Below are 15228 nucleotides of genomic sequence, written 5' to 3' on the forward strand. Positions count from 1 at the left end.
CAAAAAAGGCCTGTCAGGCAGTGCACTCCCCACCAAGCTCCGGACGGCAGAACCTCCCGGGTGTGAGAGGACGGTTACATGCGAATTGTTGCCCAGGCCTGGAAGACGGGACTGATGCTGTGAGTTCCATCACATTATCCTTAGCTCACTCTGCACAGCACAAAACTCCCTCTAACGAGTCAGTAAGTCGGTTGCTGGAGGACGTGGGCCAAAGACAGGTGAAGAAACCACACATCACTCCTCACCTACAACACAACCCAGGACGATATCCACGTGACCCTTTCAAATGGTCAAATTCAGAGCAGTCTCAGCTGATTCCAGAAAATATTTGCCCACCTCTCCTTTTAGAAAAAGTTTAACACAAAGTCCAATCAACTACAGAAGTAAGAGAAGAACCAAACGGAAAGTCATAAGGAATCAGTAAGTGCTACGTGTGGTGTCTGCAGGCCGTGAAGCGCGTGCGTAACAGTCCATGTGTATAAGGACTCCCCAACCTAATATTCGTTCATTTTCCCAATTAAATGAGCACACAAATCATGTTCCCAGAGTAACACTGTAGAACACTTCACGTGCCTTTATCTCATAGCCCTGTTGGAAGTATGGCTTTAACGAGGACAGGTTTTTTTAAATGACAGGTGTTTTGTTTTTTTTTAAGATTTTACTTAACAGAGAGGGCGCACGTGTGAGCATGCACACGCACATGAGCAGGGAAGGGGTTGGGGGAGGAGGAGAGGAAGAGGGAGACGCACACGCCCCACTGAGCAGGGAGCCAGAGGCTTGGATCCATCCCAGGACCCCAGGATCATGACCTGAGCTGAAGGCAGCGGCTTATCTCACTGAGCCACCCAGGTGCCCCTAAAATGACTGGTATTTCTACAACAACGCATCATTTCAAAAAGCAGCCAAGAAAAACACCTTCCCAAGATGTGGCTCTTGCCCATCCCTCTCTCTCAACCATACAGGAAATTATGCTTGTCCTGTCTACAGACCTTTAAGAGGCACGGGACTCTGCAGCATGCCACTTTTCCCCTGGAAGCAGTTTTCTAGAGGTCAGAAGGTGTTTTCGGGTGGACAAGGGGTGACCAGCAATACCACTGCCCTCCCTGAGGCACATCCACATGGCCGCTGTCACCCCTGGCCTGATGGACATCCGCAGCTGGACAGCACAGTGGGCCGTAGCAGGGAGCTAACGAGGCCAAGGTGAGGCATCAGAAGCACATAGGGGTCGGTTCACTGGGCTCAGATCCAGAGCTACAAACTTCATGTCTAACCTCAGCCTGGTAAATGCTGGCTGTCATGGGAGGGAAAAAAAAGAAATCCATCCTCCTATAGGAAAAACACCTCCGGCCTTGGATTCCACTGGGAACAAATCATACATAGAGAATCATTAATCCTATCCTAGAGCATCAGCTATGTGCTGGGCACTCGGGGAAAGCAATAATGACCTCTACTTATTAGTCAACTTGCCAAGTGACCGACATTCAACTTTCGACTACTATCTACTGAGCACCTACTATGTGCCGTGCTTGAGTAGTATTTACTGAGTACCTACTGTGTGCCGTGGACACAGGAGTGAACAGAAGAAAATCTTTCCCCTGAAACAGTTTCTGATACAGTGGAGACTTAAAACAATACGAGTTCATATGGTGAAAAATTATTTTAATGAAGAAAAGCAGAGTGGGCATTAGAGAGTAACTGAAGAGAGGAACTATGTTAGACAGGGTCAGGGAAAGCGTCTCTGAGGAGGTTACCTTCTGGCATGCACGTAAGTGGGTACCTGACATTTGCTATAAGTAATCTTCATGACAACCCACGGGCACATGTCTATATTTTACAAAGGAGGACCCAGGGGCTCAAGGTAGTTAAAAGACTTGCCCAAGTATGAACATCATACCCAAGTCCTACCTCTTGTGAAAATCGGTAAGAGGAAATCTCACTAAAGTGGACCAGCGATGCCAGAAAGGGAAGTTTACTGGGGGAAAGGGGGGTACCACTCGTGTCAATTATATCAATTACAGGCCCCAAAAGGGAAAGATGTACATATTGCCTCTCCTGTAAGAAATCAACCACCCCTACAATTGAGCCAATGAGAACCATCATCTCTCCGAACTCTTGGTTTTCTCCAAAAGACCTTCCAGTAGCACAATCCCTCCCAACTTCCTCCTTCTTCTCCACAAAATAACATTCTTCTCTGTTGCTGGATGTGCCCACGGGTTTGCCATTGCTTGCTTATCCTGAATGAGAACCTGTTATTCCTGAATAAACCTATTTTTTTCTGGTAAAATCTCTTTTAAGTTTTTAACTGTTTAAGTTTTAACTGTACAACCCATGGTGCCCTTTCTACCACCCAAAGGTACCAAGACAAAGCCTTGATCTCCAGTGCAAGGTGTACAAAACCCAGGAGTCCTCAAGAGGATTCATTCAGGAACCAAAAGAAGCTCAGATCATGTACACATACTTGTTTTTTATCTCAATCCTTTAAATTCCTATTTTTGTGTTAGCTCTCTGAGTAAACATACACACACACACACATATGTATAAATATATGTACAATTTAGAAGTGAACAAATACAATACTTATTGACAGAGGCATGTAACTATGTAAGGTTCAAGATCACTACACGAGAGAGGAGATGCCGAAGAACTAAACTTGGTCCCTCTTCCCAAGGACACTGTATTTTGTTCCGTAGAGACTATATTCTGTGAACAGAATTACAAGTTTCAAGATGTAAAATGAAATAAAGTAATCCATACATGTGACTCCAAGGTGTGGCTCACTGTGGAACTGAAACGTTTTCCTCCAGTGCCTCATCCAACCTACGCACAGGCCTCCGGGGCTGGGGCCCCAGGCACCAATGACTCCCCGCCTGTTCCCCTGACAGGGAAACCTGTGTACTCCACACTACAGGGAATCCACCAACTCATTTCAAATTGGTCACCAGACAGCAGCTGTCAACTGGTAATAACTTTTGGTCACTCCCTACCCAGGCTGTTTAATACACATGTAAACATAAGTTTCATAAATTGTTCAAATGTGTATTTACTCAAAACGCCATTATGGGTCCGTCAGACTGTTACAGGCTATCAGCTAAATAATACGCATTTTTTAAAAGGCTTGGCAGCTTAATACATATTTTTACCGCTCGCATAACTCAAAAACAGCCTCAGAGTAAAACGCTTAATTTGACACATAAATAGTCCATTATATGGCCTAATCCTCTTTTGTGTTCTCAAAAAGGGAAGAAAGTGCCAGGGTATTTCAATATGATAGGAGGAGCAAGGCAAAGGAGGGGGGGGAAATATTCACACACAGCTGTTGATCTTACTTCAGGGGCAGGCTTATGGGGGTTGATAAATAAAGGGGTATTTGAAAAGAAAGGGTATCTGGTTATCAGAAGCATTTCTGTTGATCTCTAAAAAAATTTTAAAAAAAAGAAAAAGAAGGAAGGAAAAGAAAGAAAGGCCATTATTTGTATAGTCCTGGATATAATCCTCACTCAAAATATCCAGTATCATTCACTTGTAACTACAAGCTGCCCTGGTAGACTAGTGTTTCTTGGAGTGGGGTCCTGAACTACTGGTAACCACAGAAGGAACTCCTGTTGAGGTCTATGACCCGTCCATAAACTGACACATCTTTCTCACGTTCTCAAAGGCAAATGTGCAATTCCACAGATACTCGTCTCCTTCCGTAGGACCAAGAGCTATTCAGTAGTTAGCTCCCCAATGAGCGAGAGGGTTCCCAAAATCCATTTTGATTAATTAAAATCAGCAAGTTGGCACCGTATGCAAAGCACTTGGAACTGGTCTACCAAGAGCGCAAGCTGCTCTCTATGTTGTGACAAAGTGCACTCCGGGTGTGCTCACGCACCAACACGGCGCGTGCCAGGGTTCTCACAACACCCTGCAAGGACGACCTGCGGTCACTGCACTGTCAGTACTGTCTTAGTCAGTCACGGTTGATAGCACTACTGTTCTTTCACTCTTCTTATACAACGCTTTTCCAGTCTAAACTACCGTTGGCTCAGTTTTACCACTAGAAATTTGGTTTGCTGGAGATTATCTGGTTAATCTCACCATGTGTTGGTACTGAAAGGAGATACACAGGAAGCTGAAGGGGATACACACACGGGCTCAGCCCCAACATAATGACTTGTGCAGTAAATCTTCATTTGTCATTTTATGCTCTTGCCATCTACTACCAAGGCAAGGACAGTAAAATTACACTTTCTAAGTTTCAGGGACACTGCTTTAGAAGATAAAAACTATGTATGGAGCGCACTAGTATTTGCTCATACAGATACCGAGTGGTAAAGATGATATGTACCCAACCGGGGTACGTCCCGGTGTCTGAGAGCCGGATCAGCAATCCTTCACCTTTCCTGGTCAGCACTTCTACGAATCTGACAAAAGCTACGATGCTCTTTACAGAGCCACACACAGGCATTAGAGTTTGCATAATGGGACACATTTCCGAATTCTTTAAAGCCTTTACAAACCCAAATTACAGATGCCAAGACAATTCTGTACTCTCATTTTTCTGTGATAAATACTTTCTAAACATGAAATCTTTCAGTTTCCCAAATATGTAAAGGTTAATATAGAATATATGTTTTGAAACGGTTTCTGAAATCCTAAAAATTCTGCAAATATCTCCTCATTCTTAAAAACTGCCCATGAGCTCCTTAACCTAATGTTAGGGCCCCCAGTTCTAGATTTCATGCTGTTTTCATCCTTTTAATACCCACTTAGAAACCTGTACCAATTATTTCTTGATGCATATCAGAATTTATCCCTATTTTTTGGACACCATGGTGCTTGTTACTTTCCACAACTGAATCCTTCTCCAAAACCCTAGAGTGAAGATTTTACCCCAGAGGGGAAAATGACCTATTCTAAAAGCCTTCCATTCCAGTACCCGAGGTCCTTTTACTATAAAGCTACAGACAAGCGGGACTGGATGAGAAAAGTATTTCTGACATTGATCTGAAATCCGTCCTCCTGGAACCTACCTCCACAGTCTCTGTTCTCACCCTATGGTTCCATGCAAGTCTACCAGGCCTCTTCTGCAGTAGACAGCTCTGGAATATTTGAAAACAAGAGGACACAGCCTCCCTTGCTCTCTTCTGCCCACCCAGCCTTCATGCTCTCAGGCCTGTCGCACCATCCTCATCACTTTCTGTGAATACTAGCACTTTATCTGGGTCTGAACTCAATATTCCAAGACTCTTTCAACAACACAATGAGAGGCCTGCACCCTTTCTCTGAATGCTTTTACCAGTGCGGCCTCATTTTGCCAATTCAAACTCTGCTAGAAACTTCTGTATCAAAACTCTCTGATCTCAGAAAATGTGGCAGAAAATGTTCCTTGAGTCTGGTTCCCCCCACTATATTCAGTTCTTATCCTCAGAAATTCCTGTAGTCAACAACTTGCCCACCTGGATGGACATCTCCTAAAATTAGAAGATGACCAAGCAGAAGCGGGGTAGAAGCAGAACTCATTCCGAATTCCCTACAGTAAGGAGGTGGCAAACTGGAGAGAAAAGAATTATGACCCATTTTCGATTTTTCCTGTAATTCAAAGTGAGCAGGTTCCCACCTAGTAAACATAGAGAAACTTCTAGAACTGAGCCTAGGAGGAGAGGAAGGGAAAAGATAAGGCCATTTCATGGACCACAATGACTTGAGCAGAGGCACAAAGGTGGGAAAGCCTCTGGCATGTTACAGGGAGAAGGAGTCAACCACTCTGGCTTAAGCAAAGGGTCCACATGGCGTTGCCTTAGGGAGTAAGGCTGGAAAGGAGGCTGGGGCGGAAGGGTCACAGTGCAGGGACTCTTAAAAGCTGGGCTACTGCGCCCAGCTTTCATCCTAGAAGTGGTGGGGAGTCACTGCAGTTTTAAAGCAGGAAAGTGACATGATGAAAGCTGTATTTTAGATATAGTACAGGCCTCTATACACACCAGGCAGTTAATCAATGATGCTGACCGGACATATAGATTCAAACTGCCAGGAAAGAAGCATCTTGTGACCTAAAACTTACAGAAAACCCACTTCCCTAGTGAAATCCACCTCAGCAACAGCTCACTTTGGCTCCTGAATTTAATTTAGTACAAAGAAAGACAAAGGAAACAAAGAATGAAACTCAGACAAACTAATATTGCCTCTAATGTCCAAGATTCCCTCATTTCCCTTCTGAATCAAAACGCGTATTTTACAGTAAGCTAAAAATGATATAGAGGCATTAAATATTTACTCTCCCCATTTGCTATTATTTTTCGCTAGTTACTCGGCTGTAACAGTCATTAACATGCTGAAAAGGAACTTCATGTAAATTCATCACTGGTCTGGGAATACGGCTGCTCTCATGTACCGGCTTGCAAGCTACACCCGGCTCGGAGGCACCATTTCCCTACAGGCGGGGCCAAATGTCTGGTTCACTCACAATTTACAAATGATTATTTTTCTAATTAATCATTCATCAAAAAACATAAACGGCAACAGGGTGTGAAGACAGCGCTAGCACAAAACAGAAGGGGGCAGGGGCCATCAAACCCTCTACGCAGCAAGCCTTGGCGCTTCCGAGAAGGGGCCAAGGAGAAGGCTCAGAGAAGGCGCCTCTGTCCGATGGGACCGCCTGTCCCAGGGTACAACCATCCCCAAACACCCTAAAAGGGGGAGCTCACCTCACATACGGTCATCAGAACAACCTCCTCAGTGGTCTGTCCCTTCTCCAGCTGCTCCCTCAATGTCCACTCAGTCACCTGCCATGCCCCCTTCTCTCCAAGACCTGCAGTAATAATACTTCTCAAAGAGTATCTCTGTCGTGCCGTAAGGACCCGTGGGGCTATTTCCAGTCTCAAGATGTCAGAATCTTAAAACCTGAAACGCCCTTACATATCCCCTGGTACAAGCCCTTCTTTTTAGGGCAAGGGAAACCGCGGCCTAGGGGGAGTCCCGCATGTCCACCACCATATGCCAAACATGACCTGAGGACCCTTGAAGCAGAGGCTTTCATTTCTTCCAGATCAGTCTTCTCCCTTTGGCCTCTGCACTAACAGAACGGCAGCAGCTGTACCTGCAACAGGGCTACGACCTGCAGGAGGGCAGACAGAAGCAAGATTCACCCACCTTTGAAAAGACTAAGTTTTAAATACGTAAACCAGATTTCTAAAGAAGCTGTACTAAATCAGTACTAAAAAGCCAGTATCAGTACTGAGTTATATTTCTGAAAGGATGCAGACACCCAGTGTTTTCCCAACCACCAGGATTAATCAGCTAGATTCTGGTCTGCCAAGAAACCAAACGACCCTAGTTCAAGTCAGCCTGGAGGGTTGACTGCTAATAAAAGGGCAAAGAGAACAGGAAGCTTTCTTACCAGACCCTAACATGAGAACAGAAAACATCCTTACCAGATCCTAATATGAGAACAGGAAGCATCCTCACCAGATCCTAACACGAGAACCCATCTTCGTGAGGCCTTGCAGTCATCATGTTTGGGACGGTGTGCCAGGCCAGGAAGCACTGGGCTCCAACCATGAGACTGAAGGGTGAATTCCAACCATAAAAAGCATAGTCTCTGCTGTTCAGTCCTTCCATCCCGTACACTGGGTGTACCCTTCCCACCCAGAGAGAAACACTGTAAGGAAACAATATCCTCAGGACGTGTAAAGTTATCCAAACGTAGGGTACTAATCCAAGACGGCCTGAATCATTTACCTCCCATCATAACTAAGATATTTCATAACAATTAGAGTTTACACTTCACTCACTGCCCACTATGTGCGAGGTACCATGCAAAGCATCTTACATGCATTAACTCATCTAAATCTCACAAAAAATGGACATGGATACCATGATCTCCATTTTACAGATGGAGAAACCAAGTACTGAGGCTAATTAAATTGTCCAAGTTTCCATATCTAGTTAATGGAAGAGCAAGGATTCAAACCAGGACTTTCTGTCTCCCTGCCAGCACTCTTAATCACCAAGGTCTCCCTCCTTATCCCTTAGTATCTGGGGCAGTAGAGGAATAAGAAAAATAGGAGATGTTGAACAAAAAAGAACAAAACCCAAATTGGTGCTAGGAGAAATGTCATCTAACAAATAATCACACCAAGCTACACGTGGTATCTTTTCTAGAAATTTGGGTTCTAGGAGAGGCAACAGGATTTTGGAATAGGTTAGACATGGAAGAAGTACAACCGCCTTGTTTTACAGAGAATGAGGGAGGGGTGGGGAGCAGAGTGTTGAGGTAATCTGCCTACAGTCATTCCCAGGAACTACAGCCTAAGCCTTACAAGGCACAGGCCAACATTGTGTACACAATTAGGTGCCAATCTATAGACCTTGGTCCAGAAGTAGTAGGACCTTAACAAGGATGTTCAACGAGTACTTACGAGGCCGGTTCTGAGGGCCTGATCCAGCTTGAAAGAGGCCATCCTAATCTTCACAGATGCCCTGTTCTCACAGAACCACTCTTTCCCATTTGAGTACAGGTGACTGACAAGCCTAGGGAAGATTCGCACGCTATTTAAGATTGTAAAATGGTGCAATGATTATGGAAAACAGGATGGAGATTCCTGGGAAAAAATTAAAATAGATGTGCCGTAGGATCCAGCAATCTGTGGGCATAGATCCAAAAGCATTGAAAGTATGCATTCAAAGAGCTATCTGCACACCCATACTCATAGCAGCATTATTCACAAGAGCCAAAAGGTGGAAGCAACCCAAACACTCATCAAAGGATGAACAGATACACAAAATGAGATCCATACACACAAGGGAAACGTATTCAGCCTTAAAAAGGAAGAAAATCCTGTCACATGCTACAACATGGATGAACCTTGTCAAGGACATAATGTTAAGTGAAATAAGTCACCAAAAAGACAAATACTAAGTGGTTCCACTTAGACGAAGACCTAAGGTAATCAAACTCATAGACAGAAAGTAGAATGAGGGAGCGGGAGAAAGGGGAAGTTGTTGTTTAATGAGTGCAGAGGTCCGGGAGATCTGTCTCCCAATACTGTCACTACACTTACCACCACTGAACTACACACCTTAAAACAGTTAGGATGCAAATGTAATGCTCTCTTTACCACAATAAAAGGAAAAACCTTTAATGATACAAGTACAATGACCAAAAGAAAAAAAAAGAGAGAGAGGTCGGAGATAAGTTATCTTAAGCAGTTGTTTCAACTAAATTCATACCAAAACTTGATTTGAACTCAATTTGAATCAGATAGTGTATTTGCCATGCGGACTACATGTGCTAAAACAAAATGCTATAAATGCTCAGATGCCAACTCCAAAAAACACCTTTCTGTCCAACTCAGGTATTCACAAATGAATCAAAGAATGACTTGAATCGATGAATGTCTCTGAAGAACAACTACGAAGAATCTCTACTTAGCATAAGGCAGCGTGCCTGAACCTACCCGTTCTGAGAATGACACATGCGTGCAATTACATTTTTCCAATATAACAGAAACAAAGATCAATGATGTCCCAAAACCTATCTGACTTAAAAAAAGTGACACTATGTTAAAAGAAAATACACAATGTTAGAAGAAAAAAAGAAACTGGTTTAATTGAGACAAGGTGAATGGTTTCATTCAAAGGTCTTTACGTGTCACTAAAATAAAAACGTTTTCTCGTGTCTCTAAATTCACCCAGCTAAGGCAACACTTAACCATCTCATCCAGTTAAAATAGATTAAAAAAAAAAAAAAAGGAAGATCTGCCTCGTAAGAGAAAACGTGTATACCCAAAATTTATTCTTCTCCCCCAGAACAAACTACTACTGAGAGAAGATACACAATTACTTACTTTACAAATCACACATGGTGGAACTGCAAACCCACACACCCACAGTCCTTTCTCTTCCTGATTTCTTCCAGATTTAGACCATTCCCAAAAGTATTGTTTCCTTCCTCAAAACTATTAATCTCGAAAGTAAATGTTAATGCAAGCAGAGTCGCTTGTTCGTAGCTGATGTCTGCGGAACCTATGATCGCACATACCACTCGTTTTTCATGCAGTCAACACACATTTCAAAAACCCAACACCTGAGATTACTGAACACTTAATTCTAAGTGCCTTGTGTGCAAACTGACTAAATGTAATTCTCAGACCCAGCTCACAAGGTCAGGCCTGCAATCCCCATTGCGCTGGTAGAATCACTGAGGCTCAAAGTGCAGCATGACGGTGACGTCCGGGTGCGAGCCACGGCGGACAGGTGTGGCGGCTCGTGCTGTTTACGGTTTCCCACCGCGCAATGCTTCCCCTGTAACGTCGATAAAAGAAACGAGCGTCATTCTGCCATACCTCTGGAGAACCAAAAAGAAACTACGAGTGTCAAACATTCTGGCCTGGGGTCAATCATGGTTTCTCTGGCTTTGTTTTTCCTGTTGTGAAACAGGTATGATGCCTCCAATGCCTGATCATACAGATGATCGGACGGTGGCAAAAAGCAGCAACACCGTACACACGCACTTCACTGAGGCAACGGCGTGGCCAAATGCTCTCCCCGATACGTCCCCGTGGCCACTTCTCCTCTAAAGACAGGCTTTCCTTTGCCAAGTACACTTTCCCATCCCCACACAAGTAATCGAGGACAGCAAAATGTGCGGCATTACTGGCAAGGCTAAGCGGAAGGAGTCAGCATCTCTGTTCGAGGCTGTGTCCCTGCCTGAAGTAGAGTACAGTAAGCAGGTGGTTTCTTTGAAACAGACGGATCTATGGTTTGAGGGCAGCACGGAGCGTCAATCTGTCTCCGTGAATGGCTCACGCCATGTCTTTCTCGTTTTGTGTGCTATTGTGTGCTCTCTGGCAATGTATCTGTCACAGCTCCACTTCCTCCCTTCCGCGGAACGAAAGCCGAGAGAGATTGGAAATACAACCCCAGGCACAGCCTTATAAAGGCAGCAACTCAGTTACTGAGACTCCGAGCCAACTCCAGGCAAAGCCCCAGTTCTGCCTGTCTGTACACAAGGCGATCTGGTTAGGTAATACCCCCGTTTGGTCACCTTTTTTGTTCCACCTGCGATGGAAATCACATCAGAGGAACCACCACTTACCGTGAAATTATTTGAAAAAGGACAACTTGATGCTGAGACCGAAATAAAATATAAACTGTACTTTCGCACACATCAGTCGCATCTACCGTTCCCAAAAGCCAACGGAAGAGGCTGTGGCCGGCTGAGGGAGAACTCCTGGCTCCCCGTGCAACGTTCTGTGCAGCCTCGGGGGGGAATGGAAATGCCCGGCCCAAGACCCACAGGCCAGGCTTCCTCCTAGAACTGCCTGCACACTGATCAAGGAAGGGACAAGCACCCTGCCCTCTTCTTGTACCTGCTCTAAAGAATACTGGTCTTTCAGATGAGCTCTTCCAGACTCCAGACACCAGCCTGAGAACCTTAAGGAGTATCATAAAGTCGCTAAGTATTCTGAAAGCAATTTATCAATATCACCGCCAGCCACACCCCAAGAGCTTGCTCTGGAGTAACAAATGCCTAGGGTCTCAGAGAAGGCACTCCCAGAGAAGTAGCAAAGAACCCCGGGTTTAAATTACGAATCCCCAAATTCAGCACAGAATCTCAGACCATTTGAAAACTACTCTTAGAAAAGCCACCATTCAGGCTCAAAGCGACATGATTTGCAAACGATCCTGCTTCTAAGTTCGTTTTTGGTGCTCACAACCTAGGCAAGGAATGGAATTCCACACAACTATAAAATTAGCAACAGATGGTCAAGCGCACTTCACAATGTGGGCAACATCTCCAAAGAGTGAATCTCCCCAGGAAAGCTAAAAGAATATTTGAAAAGCACCAAAATAAAAATTGACGGTTTTGAGAAACAAAATTCAGAACTCGATTCAGTTGCCATCTGAGCATTACCTCTTCCCTAACCATAATCCATCTCAGCTTCTTTCCTCCATGTGGGCATCTTGCTGAGGTCAAGACAACATCTCCTTTCCTGACTCTTCAAAAAGACAACTTTCTCTTGCTACCTCTATATGAAACAATCGATAATCACTACTTCTCGGCAAAGGCTGGGTTAACGCTAGTTCTAGTTAAGCACCCTGGTTTTACAACAATACCAAAGGACCGATTTTCCAAACAATCGTAATGTAGTGAAAGATACTCAGCATGAACTTCAATAGGACAGCTGAGCTTTCCGTTGAAGATTCAGAAGGCTCTGGAAAACTTAAGCCTTGGATTCACTGTCAGAAATATCAGTTAACACTAGTAGTCAACATAGGGATGGGCAGCTTGGAGACCCGCGGGGGACGACTAACTAATTCTCAACATCAGCCAAAGCAACTTAATTCTCTGGGCTTTGGGCTCTCTGTATTTATAAAGCAAGGGTGACATTCAGAAGCCATGTGCACTTTTCCAGCTCTGACAGCCTGTCCATCTTCAGAGCCCTTGTATGCAGAAAGCTCCACTTAATAAGATGTCCAAATAGACCAGATTTTCTATCTCTCTAGGGGAATTTTTTTTTAAAGATTTTATTGTTAAGCAAATTCCACACCCAACGTGGGGCTCAAACTTACAACCCGGAGATCAAGAGTTGCAAGTTCAACCGACTGAGCCAGCCAGGCACCCACAGGGGAATTTCCTATGAGTTGATAATTCTCAAGGAATCTCTAGAAACAGGCACCAAAAATGTCAACGTGATATTTTTATTATTAAAGCGGATGGTGAGAAGTATGTGTTCCTGAAAAGGATCAAATGAAAACCAATGGACTTCCTTCTCTTATCTAAGCGAAAATCTGCCGCCACACGTAAAGCACAGAAGGAAAACAGAGTTTCAGGAATGAAAAAGAACTTGGATCAGGAAAGAAAAAAAAAAAAGAAGAAGAAGAAGAAGTAGAAGCCCAAGCCTGCCTAGTGAAAAAATAATTAAAAAGAGAAATGAGAGTCTTGCAGAATACTAAAAGAAATCCTTCTTCGTTTTTAGCTTTTCTCCAAAATGGAGGTTTCATGGAGGGCCTATGGCAACAAAGACAAACAAAGGTCCTACCGATCTAATACTCAGACAGTAAGACTTATTTAAGTCAAGATACCTTGACACAGCTGACCTGAACCAAACCATGAAGTATGAGACCTCGTCTTTGTATCTTCACCCAGATCACTTCAGATCAAGGCCTGAAAAGTTACAAGAGAAGGCTCTGGACTCAGTTTAGAATGTGGTCATTTCTAGAAGCATCTGCACTTTCGAAAGTGGAAATGAGAACACGGCCTTGCCTCAGCAACTCTCTAAACCCATGAACAATTAGAGGAACGTGATCTCAAGAAAGGAGAGGGAAAGGGTTTGTCCAGAGATGCTACTATCCCGAGATATGGGCTCAGATTTCTCCAAAAGCCACCCTGGACAATCCCAGGGCCATACTTAGGGTGTAAAACTAGTTTATCTGGCTTCCTCTGCTTCACATCCCTACTAATACGCTGCAGAGTACACTACACACGGATGTTACTGAAAACAGTTTCTTATTTTTAGGATGCAGCGGCGTCCTTCAGAATGACTGGAGATATTCCTGAGCACTGCAGCCCTAGGTTGAGGAGTTGCTGATTGAACTTCTTAGGTAATGCAGGTTTTGGCCTCCGCTTGTCTTCCTACCCATCTCCAGCTCACCAATATACCTTCCCCAGGCAGAAGAATGGTTTGCAAAAATATAAAAGTTTACTCCTCAAACTCTTAAAGATCTGCCAGTCCTCTGAGATACGCACACAGATACACGTATCACGGGGCTGTGGGTGCAAGAGTCAAAATCTTAACCCAAAACCACCCTGGGAAATGATTGAAGGACAAGATTCTGCCAGGAGAAAGATGGAGCCCGAGAGAGACTGAAGTTCAGAGAGGAATGTGGTCAAGTCTTCAGAAACTTCACTAGTCCTGGGGGCAGAGTATACATGGCTGGAAGACTTTCTTTCACTTATTTTCTGTTTCTTTAATTTTTTTAAAAAAGCAGCAATAAAAACAAACATCAAATTTCAAGCTTTATTCCATTCTCAAAAGTTCCAACACTAAAACTAGCCTCTCCTCCAGGAAGTAGGCCACAGGCACAGAAAAGGTCAGAGTCTCCCACCTGGGCTACTTACAAGAGGTGAGTTTCCAGAGACTTCTTACTAGATTTGGGTAGATTCCCAGAACAGGAAAAGCAAGGGCTCCCTTCTGTCTTCTTGCAAAAGTGAAAGCATTATCAAGATCAAACTGCAGTCAGACCAGTTTCTCTTCTGCTAGTGTCCTACACCTGCGTCAAGTGTCACTCGCAGAGTTGAAGACACGGAGAGGAACACAATCACAAATGCAGCCAACGAAAACATGTGGGAGCCAGAATGCAGAGGATGTTGTACACAATCACTGGAGTCTGTCCCCACAGACACCCTCTGTCCTGATGCCCATTCCTGTCCCTCTCACCTTCGCCATAGAGAATTCAGCTCGCCTGTGGACTCCTTCCCCAGACAACTGACCTGAGATCAAAGCACAGGGGCTGTACCAGACGAACTCAGCTAAAGGAGCTTGCCTTCACCATAGAGCTGACTTCACGATGCCCTCCGCTGGTAACTTGGTTCCTTTTGCTCAATAAATAAAAATAAACTGATTAAAATGGCCCCATTCTAAGCCATGTCCCAGATACACTGGATGACCTCTGTCACTCTGTAAGTACGCCTTTGGTTCTCTATTTACAAAATAGTTATGTAAGACTGACTAATTCTAGTTTGCTCTGGTGGTAAATGTATAAAATAAAACTTTCAGCATGTTAACATTTCATATTTAGGAAAAATATGAAAGTACTTTGGTACTCAGAGCATCTATGAAGAAAACTATATTCTAAATAAGTCAATACCACTAAACGCATCGGATTTGGGCTTCTCGGCTTTCAACCTCTGATTCTCATTCTTGCCATAATAGTCCATTACCAATACCCTTTTTGCCCGAGGAGCATGTACTAGAATATAAACTGATGTCAAACCGCTGATGTGACTTTGAGCTGACTAACCCACATCAACCCCAGTACCATTAGCTGGTGCAGCTACCCTACAATTGCAATAACACCTTTCTACCTATACGGAAAATAAACCATACACAGAAACACCAATATGGCCTTATTCTGACCCAATTTTAGGGCCAAACCCCTTTTTTCTGGCTCTTTAAGTTTTTATTTTAATTCTACTAACCTACTATGTTCTATGAGTTTCAGGTATGCAACACAGGGATTCAATAA

General features: G+C 44.0%; 1 protein-coding gene across 1 annotated transcript in view; it reads right to left on the reverse strand.

Annotated features, from left to right (window-relative positions):
- Positions 1–15228, reverse strand: part of AUTS2 (activator of transcription and developmental regulator AUTS2) — a 1079185-nt gene that overhangs the window by 994770 nt on the left and 69187 nt on the right. The window lies entirely within an intron of this gene.

The sequence above is a fragment of the Lontra canadensis genome, unplaced genomic scaffold, assembly GCF_010015895.1.
Source record: "Lontra canadensis isolate GAN:19392208 unplaced genomic scaffold, GSC_riverotter_1.0 scaffold45, whole genome shotgun sequence".
NCBI lineage: Eukaryota > Metazoa > Chordata > Mammalia > Carnivora > Mustelidae > Lontra > Lontra canadensis.